Consider the following 11,121-nt stretch of genomic DNA (forward strand, 5'->3'; position numbering starts at 1 on the left):
GGTGAGGGGTGGGATTTTTTTGCGCTTAAGCCCCCACCCGCCGTCCTTTTTTCGCTTAAGCCCCCTCACCCTATCCATTGGATCAGCATCCAGTGGTCTTGATGGATAGTTTCTAAATTTACATATATTAGTTGGTTTACACGTGATATGTTATCTTATAATATATCTAAAGTGACCGTGCATTGGAATGGGTGAGTATATGTCCAAAGGGATGGAGTACAATATTAATGAAGAATTGATGCTTGTTAGATGGTGGTGTGCCATTGGCTACAGACCTGCTATCTACAACAAATAATTAAACGCAAACCAAGAGACGACTTGACTTGTTGAGTAACATTGTGACAACTGTCGTGTGTAGTCACGTACTATGTGTGAAGCAACAAACAACACACGCACACACACACATGCATGGCCACATGGGAGCCAACCAAGTAAAGGCAGCACAAAATCTGAAGCATCGTTACAAGTGGTCTTCAGATTAAACGAATGTTGGTGTGTATTGGCAGTAGGTTGATCGACAATAATATATATAATTAGTGAAAACTATATTTTTTATTAATTTGTTCGCTTGCTTAACATAAAGTTCCGACATCTCAGCTCTTATTGTATCCCCTCTAGCACCTGCAACTCTGCAAGAAATCAGTCCCAAGATGGATGGGGGAGACATCAACAGATCGAAGAAGCGGGAACTCAAGTAAGGAAGGTGGGTTTACCGAGTGGGAACGGGCGCGGACACCGGAGGTGCTGCCGGAGCGGATGGTCAGGGACACCGGAATGGGGGCCCTCGTAAGTCGTAACAGCTAGCCTTATGCTCTTGCTGTTCCTCCCCTTCGCTTTCTTCACTGAAGGCTTCGTTTTCTTGACCGATCTTGAAATTGATGGCCACCATAGTACTGGCGATGATGATGATGTGCTGGAGAAAGCTAGGGAAGTTCTGCGCACTTGCCTTGAGAATCTTTGCAACCTCAAATATCTAAATATGTATCATTATGGATCCAAGGGATACTGGGATGTGTTGAGTTCAACACCTGCTTCTTTTTGTCATCTCCAGAGATTCCATGGACACGGTTTCACAAGTGTTCCTAGGTGGATTGGCCAACTCCATAACCTCTATGATCTAAATATGACAATTAAGGAGGTGTTAGAGGATGATGTTGGCATTCTTTGCCCAGTTGCCCTCCCTTATCCACCTTAGATTGGACATCAAAGGCGGTACCAAAGATAAGATCCTCATCCCTAGAAGTGGATTCCCTATTCTGAAGCATTTTAAAGTTGACTGTAGCAGGATATCTTGCCTGGCCTTTGAGGCAGGGGCAATGCCCAAACTTGAAATGCTCGAGCTAGGTTTCAATGCGTGCGGGTGGGACAGGTACGGTGCTGCGCCTGCTGGCATCGAGCACCTATCAGGCCTCAAGAAAATCGAAGTATGCATTTACGGCTGGGGTGCCAGGGAATCCAACAACAAAAGGGCAGCGGAGGCTGCGTTGAGGAACGCCATTGGCCGCATGCACCCAGGTCATCCCATCATCGACTTCGTGCGTGCACCTGACATGTTCCCAGCATTCGATGACATGGGAGAAGCTGAGTGCGAGCAGGAGGGTGTGAATTACTATGAACAGCAAGAAGCAGCCGGTACCAACAACACAATATAGTATCTCTTCATTACTGTGAGTTTCATATATATTCACGTATACGAATCACGTATACGAATCAGAAACAATAAGCCTCAAACAACCTGCAAAAAATTATTCGCGTAGCTTCCCAGTTTAATGGTTGCTGATTCATTTCCAGTAACGCTTAGTCTCAAATTATGTTCAACCTGCAAAAAATTATATTCCAACCAGCAGTGGTCCTGTTCGCTTCTCTTATCATTCGTACTTTTCAGTTTTTTTTTTAGTCGGAACAGTGTTTTTCTTTTCCAACCAATCAGTCGGAACAGTGTTTCGGTTTGTATTACTGGCCACGTTCGCTGGTCTGAAACTTGGCTGAAACTAGCTGAAAAACACTGTTTCGGCTGAATTATTGTGAGAGAAAAACACTATTCCAACTGAAAAAAGAAGCCAAACAAGCCATTTTTAAGACAAGCGAACGGGGCCTAGGATCTTAATAGTCAGTTGGTTGAACACAGTACTCGGAGTCCATACGAGCAGCAACAGCTTTGTTTAGGTAAAGATGTTTCCTTGTTTCTTCTGGGATTAGCTGACCTGGTGATTCTGGATGAAATGAGGCGCCGAGGTAATTAGTTAATAAAGGAAAATAACCTTGAAATTGTAGTGTCTCCTACAAATTAGGGGCGTGATTCACTCGCCCTTCTGAGAGTTGCATTTCTTTTAAAAACTAGCCCCACTAACTAACAGCCAAAACCATTCCTAAGGCAGAGGCTCCAAATCTCAGCAGTTCAAGAAATCTTGATGTCTTTATGAAGCCTTCAAAATATTACAGACATACATGATACATGTTTTCTTTCGCATAGAGACATAACCAATGATCCAATTAGAGGCTGTACATATCCTACTAGTCTCAATAGCGTTTGCCAAACTGTTTCTTATGGAGACTGGAGACCAATAATATGACTCTGCATTTGTCAATTAGGTCTACCAAAATTATTTCTTAGTCCTTACAGATGACTATTTTGAACAGGACTTCACTGGTATCATTTCTACATGAGAGAGGATGGCGCCAATATTCATATGGGGTAGTTTCCCGGGCCTAGAAAGCGAGGTCCGACTACTTAAGTACTCCATTCGTTTCAAATTATAAGTTATTCCAAGAATTTTGAAGGGTGAAAGGATCTCAAGTTTGACTAAATTTATAAAGAGAGTTAAAAAGATTTATGATATCAAATTTATAAAGAGAATTAAGCTGCAGGGTGTTCCTCTTTTCTTAAGGGCGTGATTGGTTGCAGAGTAAGCCTTAGCTAGGATGGACAGGCTGTGCAGGACCAAAAAAGTCGGGTTGAGCTCGTGTAGGTGATCGTGTTTGGTTGTTCTTTGCTGTTGGTTCAGTACGAGACGCGGTTGTGTTTGGTTGCATGCATGCATCCGTTTTTTGGGTGTCGGACACATGGGTCCCTGCATCCTGAGTGAATCAAGTCATCCTGCATCATAAGGGAAGGAGAAATCTAGAAGACGAAGTCGTGCGGGATGGAAGAGGCCAGATGAATGAAAGGATACAGACGAAAGATACGAGCAGAACAACCAATCACACCACATGAACGAGGTTCGACAACTAAACAGTGCGACAATGGTCCGGTTCGCCTACCATCACGCCCTAAGAGGTGCCCTTTACGGGGGACCGGATGTATATTGGTTCTTTTCCACTGAGTGTGGGCCAAACTGCAGGCGACAGCTGCCAACGTGGGTCCCACGAAGCGTACGATATCCATAGACTCCCTTGCTACTGAGTGTGGGCCAAACAGCAGGCGACACGGTTTTTCCGCATTGGAGTAATGCAGTTGTTGTCGTGCGCGTGCATCACGACAGGCTGACAGCAAAGGCGCGCAACTTCGAGGAAGCTTCCTTGCCCACTCGCACTTTCTCTTTTCTCTTTTTCTTTTTCTTTTTTACTTTTATTTATATTTTAATTTTCTGACGAAGCCGCGCACGAAGGCACCTTGGACTGAGCTTCATCGAAGTTAAGGTTCACAATCGCATCGTCTGCAAGAGTATAAAGAAGCTCGATCGACGCAGTGAGCGGCACTACCATGCAAAGGGCTTAGATTTTGCAAGTGAGTTTATCCCTGTTGGCGGGAAATTAACTTTATTCGATTCCTGTCGGAGTCGGACATGGCCACCGCTCTTCAAGCTGCCGTCCCCAGGCCACACAGTTCGGGGGAGCAATTCCTTCTGAAGGATCAGGAGGCGAACAACCCCGACGTCCGCCGTGCCCAAGATGGCGACAGGAGTGTCCCCTGGTTCACCTTGCTGGGTCTCACCATTCTCACCTTCAACTCCGGGATGGCTATCGTCCGGTCGCAAGGAGATGCGATGGCCATTGCCTTCGTCGGGTTTTCCTATGCCGATCTGCTCGCACTGTTCGCCTGCCTGAGGATGTACGAGCGAGCACCTGCCGGCTCGTCCACGAGAGGGTGGCTCAAGGTCGCTGTGTGGATCTTGACGACGCTACTCACCTTCGCTTTCTCTTCCAAAGTCGCGGCCGTTATGCCACCCACGTTGGCGCTGCTTGTGTGGCTCGTGGCTTTCGCGACTGTTGCCGGAGGATTCATCGCCTTCTTCGTCTACAAGGAGAAGCAATGATTAAGGTACGCATGTGCGTTCAGATAACGAATCGAGTAATCACTTGTTTTTTGAATGTGTAGTTGCTAAACAGCCATGGACGACTATTATTTCTGAGATTTTTTATAGGAATAGATTGGGGTGGACTCTCTGTCCATTGACCAACTTTGGCTTAGCAACAGTAAATTTGTAGTCTGTAAAATGTTCACAGCTGCAGCTCTGCGGGGGCTCTGGAAACTCTGAAATAAACTTTGTTTTCAGGGTGATGCTTCAAGGTTGGGGGCTGCTGCTCTGTCCTCAGGAGAAGAAAACTTGGAGAAGCTCAGGAATCTGGCCACAAGACCTACAAGATTGACTGGTTACATCAAGTGGGAAGTGACTGGGACAAGATGAAGTATAAAGAAGCCATGATTTGGAAGTCCAAGGGAGTTCCTGAAGATCTCAAGAGCAGACTGTCCTCCTCCTTGGTGGTTGATGATCCTTCTAGTGGTAGTGTTTGGTTTAGCTTAGAGGTTGCACATCATCAGGCGTTCTTGGGAGTTTCAAGTTTTTTCGCTGGTCGCTTGTATCTTGTTTCTGCGGTTGATGAACTGAGAGTGAATGGTGTGAACCACCTGAATACTGTATGGATGGTTTCTGTAGTGAATGGTCTTTGCCTTGAATTCTAAAAAACAAACGGAGGTGATAGCGCCAGGACATCCGAACGGACGCCCGCACGCTACACTCCGTTTTGTGCTTCACGCGGGGCCCGTGCCACCCGAGCGACAAGCAGGGAAGGGCGTGTGGTGCCTCCGATTCAAAAGGACCCGGCAGCGGCTTCGTATACACTAGTGGAGGGACGGGCTTTACTCCCGGTGGAGAACCCCCTCTAGTCCCGGTTTAGTCCCGGTGGATAACACCAACCGAGACTAAAGGTCCTCCCAGCTTTAAAAAAAATGCCTCCCACCGCTGCGTCCCGTGAGATTCGAACCCAAGACCTCATGCATTGCCTCGCGTGTAGCTTACCACCCCACCTACACAACACATCTGACAATGGATGGGATGCTTCCCTTTTGAACTAATTCATCGGGGGACATTTAGTCCCGGTTGGTGTTACCAACCGGGACTAAAGGTTGGAGGACTTTTAGTCCCGGTTGGTGGCTCCAACCGGGAGTAAAGGTCTGCCGAGCGCGGTAGCCGTTGGGCAGGGACCTTTAGTCCCGGTTGGAGACACCAACCGGGACTAAAGGTCTCTCTAGTCCCGGGCGCAAAAAATATCGGGACTAGAGCCCATTTTGACCTCGGATGAAAGGTCTGTTCTCTACTAGTGATAGATGCCCTGCCAACGTCGAGAGAGACGATGCAGCAGAAGGTGGGGAGAAGAAATGCAACATTCGATCTACTTTTGAAACATCTAAATACAAAAGTTGCACACATACGTCTGAAGGCAGTTAAAACACTTGAAACATGCTTCTAAAACACTTGAAAAAACACCTGAAAAACACTTGAAAACCATTGCAACTATACGCAAACATCCAAATAAAACGCATGCAACGTATGTGTGAAACATATGCAACATCCAGATAAATACACTTGCAGCATGTGTTCGGAAAACACAGATGAAACATACCTCTGAAACATCTGAAATGCTCGAAACATACGTTTGCAACATACCTCTGAAACAATTGCAACATAAGCAACATCCCCCGATTTACTTTTGCAACATCCATATGAAACAAATGCAACATGCATCTGAAACACTTGAAACATACATATGCAACATAGGGAGAGAAAGAGCTTGGCGCAGGGAGCGCCATGGCCACCAAGGTGGGGAAAGCACGGTCGCCGGGTGGGAGAGGGCACTGCCGGGGGTGGGGAGGGCGTCTCGCCCAGGTGAGGGAGCGCCGCCGACTCCCCTCACCGCGCCACCTCCAAAGGATCTCACTCGTGCTCCATGGATCTCGCGCGGTGTGGGGGAGAGGGCCACCAGATCTGCGGGCGTTGGGGGCTCCCGGTGGGGGAGGACGTCGAGGTGACGAAGGATGTTGGGGTAGGGGAGAGGCAGCGCCAGGGTAGGGGAAGGAGCTACCGGGGTAGGTGAGGGTGCCGCCGCCAACCAGGGAGGTAGGCATGGCAACGCGTCGGGATAGGGAAGGGTGCGTGCCGAGGTGGGTGAGGGCGCCGCTGCCAGCCATGGAGGGAGCAGGCGGCGCATGCGGTGGAAGGGGCAAGAGGCGAGCGAGCCAGCGGATGAGTGGAGGATAAGCGGAGTGGAGGAATTTTTTTAATAGCAAGCGAATGAGTAGAGGAGCTATGTCCGAAGGATCGACTAACCCCCCAGTGTCTGATAAGTAGCATTACCGCTAAAGGTACGCATGTGCCTCCCATCATGGATCTTCCCCGGCCGTGCGACAAATTAAAGTTATTATCTGGTGTCCGGTCCATCGCTGCTTGAGTTTGTGAATTACATCTTCCATGCATGGTTAGTGTTTTTTTTTGGCACGAGGTTGTAGGCTTGTAGTTGTAGCTACCAAAAAAAAATTGGTTATGCCATCATGACCTGAAATCTACTATTCATTTTTGTTCAATGTCAATCATATTGTTTTTTTTTTCTTTCCAGTCAATCATAGTGGCGAATTCCCTGGCATCGCGCCGCCGCGCGACACAGGAGGCGTGGCGGATCGAGCTCGCCGCCACCATCGGGTGAGCAGAAGCCTATCATCGCGCTTCCGGCATGGATGACAAAGAGCATGGCCTCACAGTGGGTCGGTGGCTGGCATGAAGGTCCAGCCATTGATGCGTGGGAGGATGCGCGGCAGTGGAGAGAGCACGGCTAACGCAACGGAGTGCGGTGCCACGGCAGATGGAGCAAAGCGCAAGTCACATACTTTGGTCGAGCCTATTCGCTTATGTTGAAATTTGGCTTATGCTGATGCTGAAATATTGTGAAAGAAAAATACTATTTCATAACTAAAAAGTAGTGCTGAATAAGCTCAAGCGAACAGATGAAGACGAGAAAGGTAAATAATATTGTACTTATATGCCATGATCGCTTGGCTGATAAGCCATGGCTGAAAGTACTGTTGGTTGATTTATTGTGAAAGAAAAATATTGTTTGTTGCCTGAAAAAATACGACTTATAAGCCAAGCGAACATGATGCAAGATGAGAAATACAAAGGTCATGATGAAGTCAATGCACCTCGGTCAGGCTTCATCTCTTGATTATTAATGCGGACTGCTACTATCTTACACCATATTCGCTTGTTGGTTTCAGTCATGGCTTATCAGCCATGGTATAATATTTTTCTCTCACAACAAATCAGCATCAATCAGGCTTATCAGCCCAAAAACCAATCAACGAACGAGCTGTTAGTACTAATACTAACTTTTTTCTGCCACGTGCCAGCTGGGGTACATCAAGAAAGGGTTACAACTTACAACACTCACAAATTAAAAGATACTTGCTTAAAGCTGTCATTTTGGCCTTCAAGTGCTGCAGCTCACATTCTTCAAACTCCATCACCGTTCTGCTCCTCAACTTGAGCTGTTAGGCCACATGCTGTTGGCTGCAGGATGACCTGGGTGCGCGTCAATGGCGTTACTCTCTGCAGCTCTTCTGTTGATTTACCATCCAAACACAAACTGGTCAAGTGGTTATGCTCAGGAATGCCAACCATTCGCACGGCAATAGTTCCATGCATTAGTAAGTGCACATGCATGCATCTTTGATTTTCATGTGATAGGCGTATAATTTTAGAGTTTGTGATGATCTTGTTATTTGGGGGAAAAACGCCTTAATGCTGACCAATTCGCTGGCCTCAAGCATTGGCGTCTGTACCTCCGCTCCTGTAACTTAAGGGCGTGTTTAGATCCAAAATTTTTTGGGTTTTGGCTACTGTAGCACTTTCGTTTGTATTTAGTAATTAGTGTCTAATTATGGACTAATTATGATCAAAAGTTTCGTCTCGCGATTTCTCACCCAACTGTGTAATTAGTTTTTTTTTCGTCTACATTTAGTATTCCATGCATGTGCCGCAAGATTTGATGTGACGAGTACTGCGCAAAAATTTTTTGGAACTAAACGGGGCCTAACTGCTACCTCCACGGTTTAACTGGAGGCTGCTATCATAATAATCATAGGTGGGGAAGCTCCCCCGCGTTTGTTTAAAAAAAAAACTTTCTTGAACAAATTGTATGCGGTCTCAACTTTGTCAACCTCCAACAGCTTGTTGTTCAGTTTGCTGTAAGTAACTCTGCCAAGACAGAATCCATTCTGAAGTGATTCCTCCACCACAGACACAGCAGCATCAACCTTACCCATGTTGCAAAGCCCATTTACAATAAACTCGTAAATCTCTTTATCGGGGTTGATATCTGCACTCCTGCATGTCTTCCCAAATGTCCAAAACAGTTCCACTCTTCCTATATTTAGCGAGCCTTTCGAGCAGAAGCTTATAAGCTTTCAAGGATATTACACAACCAGCCCTCCTGCTCTTTTTGTAGATCATCAAAGCAGCGTGGGGTGGTCCAAATGAACACAATGGCTCGATAAATGATGTTATTACCCCCAGTATTTGGCAGAACACCTCGAGCCACCATGTCATCAAACATGTGGAGCGCATCAGCTACCCTGCGACCTTCCAGAAAGGCTTTAATCATCTTGGAGTACGTGTCGATGTTTGGGGGACAATTCTTTTCCAGCATATCCTTGTAATACTTGATGCGCCTGTCGAAATCACCAGCAGAAATAAAATTGAAAATAAGTGCATTGTAGCCTTGTAGGCCGTTGTAGTTGGACCATGTCTCCCATGTACCATATTCTCAAACACCCTGAGTGCATCCTCAATCCGCCCCGCTCTACCCAGTCCCTCAATTAGATGGCAGTGTGTAACCTCATCTGGAACCAGCCCATCCTCCTGCATATATATTTCCAAACCTCCTGCAATTTATCAACACTCCCAAACCTTGTCCATGTTAGTCGCTGAATTCTTACTCTTGGTAGTAGCAGAATTCTTACTCTCATTGAGAGAGGATGACACTAGGAGTTGGAGCAATTTTCTGGTTTATTTCTCACACAAATGTCATGCCAACTTGAGAGGTTGGGGATACATATTTATAGGCTGCTAGCCAGCCAAGCATATACCAAGATGCTAGTCCTAGATGCTAAGATACTGTCCTAGATGCTGTCCTAGATGTTAAGATAATGTCCTAGCTAGTCAAGGATGCTGTCCTTAATGGGCAGCAAGACCACCATGCTGCTACAAAGACCATATGTTGCAGCCCCACAAAGACCAGCCAACACAGAGACTTATCCATCATTCTCCCCTTAAGTCTTGTGCGTCGTCTTGTGGGAAAGTTGAACCATCCCGGTCCTGGAGCAGAGCTCAAGAAACTTATCCTCCCAGGAGGCTTGGTAAGCAGGTCCACAAGCTGATCCTTGGTGTTGATGTAGCTCGCCTTGATGCTCCCTTCCTCCAAACAGCCTCGGATGAAGTGGTACCTTACCCGGATGTGCTTACTCCGTTCATGGAAAACAGGGTTCTTTGCCAGGGCCAGAGCGAACTTGCTGTCCATCCTGAGCTCCACCGCTCTAATGTCTCTGCCGAGGAGATCACCAAGCAGTCGAGCGAGCCAGAGCGCCTGAGTCGAAGCGGTGGAGGCCGCTATGTATTCGGCCTCGCAGCTGGACAGGGCCATCACTTGCTGCTTGACCGACTGCCAGCTAACGAGGCACTTGCCGAGGAGGAAGAGGATCCCACTCGTGCTCTTGCTGGTGTCGATGTCGCCGGCGTGATCGCTATCGCTGTACCCGACGAAGTGCGCCGCCCCAGGGCACCTAGGGTAGTAGAGGTCGTGGTCGAGAGTCCCCGCAACATAGCGGATGATCCTCTTCACAGCCTGCTGGTGCTCCGTCGTCGGTCTCTGCATGAACCGACTAACGTAGCCGACGGAGAATGCCAAGTCCGACCGTGTGTGGGCGAGGTAGCGAAGGCTCCCCACAAGACGCCGGTACTGCATAGCGTCCACCTCCTCCATCGTGATGTCGCGGCTCAGCTTTAGCCACTCCTCCATTGGAGTGAAAGCTAGGTTACAATCGGTGAGCCCAGCTAGCTCAACGACACGCTTGGCATAGGCGGTCTATCGAAGCGTGATCCTGGAGTCATCCTGGTGCACCTCGATTCCTAGGTAGAAGGAGAGAGGCCCTAGGTCACTCATCTGAAAAGTGGCCTTCATCTCTTCCTTGAATGCCGCCACCTCCGCATCCTTGGTGTCGGTGCTCACCAAGTCGTCGACGTAGACACCCACCAGCAGAGCATTTCCTCCACTGCCCCATTGATAGATGGCCGCCTCGTGCGGGCTTTGCTCGAAACCCATCCTCTTTAGCGTGGAATCCAACTTGGCATTCCATGCCCTCGGTGCCTGCCACAAGCCATAGAGGGCCTTACGCAGGCGGAGCACCTTGCCCTCCTTGTCGAGGATCGCTAATCCCGACGGCTGGTGCACGTAGACCTCCTCCTGCAAGTCGTCGTTAAGGAACGCCGACTTGACGTCCATGTGATGAACACACCAGCCCTCCTGGGCAGCTAGCGCAAGGAGGAGTCGCACGGACTCCATCCATGCCACAGGAGCAAAGGCGTCGTCGAAGTCGACCCCCTCCTGCTGCACGAAACCTCGTGCCACCAAGCGAGCCTTGTGCTTGACGATGGCGTCGGCTTCATCCCTCTTCAGCTTGTACACCCACTTAAGGGTGATCACGCGGTGACCATGAGGAAGGTCAGCAAGCTCCCAGGTGCAGTTCTTCTCAATCGCATCCATCTCCAATTGCATCGCGGCGCGCCATGCAGCGTGTCTCTCTGCCTCTACAAACGACCGAGGCTTGCCGTCGTCACATACAAGGTGCAACTA

At 48.2% G+C, this 11,121-nt stretch overlaps 1 long non-coding RNA gene and 1 pseudogene across 1 annotated transcript; one reads left to right on the forward strand and one right to left on the reverse strand.

Moving 5' to 3' along the window:
* The first annotated feature begins 3,314 nt into the window (after positions 1 to 3,314).
* LOC136505137 (uncharacterized) lies at positions 3,315 to 4,876 on the forward strand. The gene is made up of 2 exons (XR_010771106.1): positions 3,315 to 4,261; positions 4,497 to 4,876. It is a non-coding gene; the product is annotated as an uncharacterized lncRNA (long non-coding RNA).
* Positions 4,877 to 8,323: 3,447 nt separating this feature from the next.
* LOC136504016 (putative pentatricopeptide repeat-containing protein At5g43820) lies at positions 8,324 to 10,770 on the reverse strand (annotated as a pseudogene).
* Positions 10,771 to 11,121: the final 351 nt, after the last annotated feature.

Source organism: Miscanthus floridulus, chromosome 14 (assembly GCF_019320115.1).
Source record: "Miscanthus floridulus cultivar M001 chromosome 14, ASM1932011v1, whole genome shotgun sequence".
In the NCBI taxonomy this organism is placed as follows: Eukaryota; Viridiplantae; Streptophyta; class Magnoliopsida; order Poales; family Poaceae; genus Miscanthus; species Miscanthus floridulus.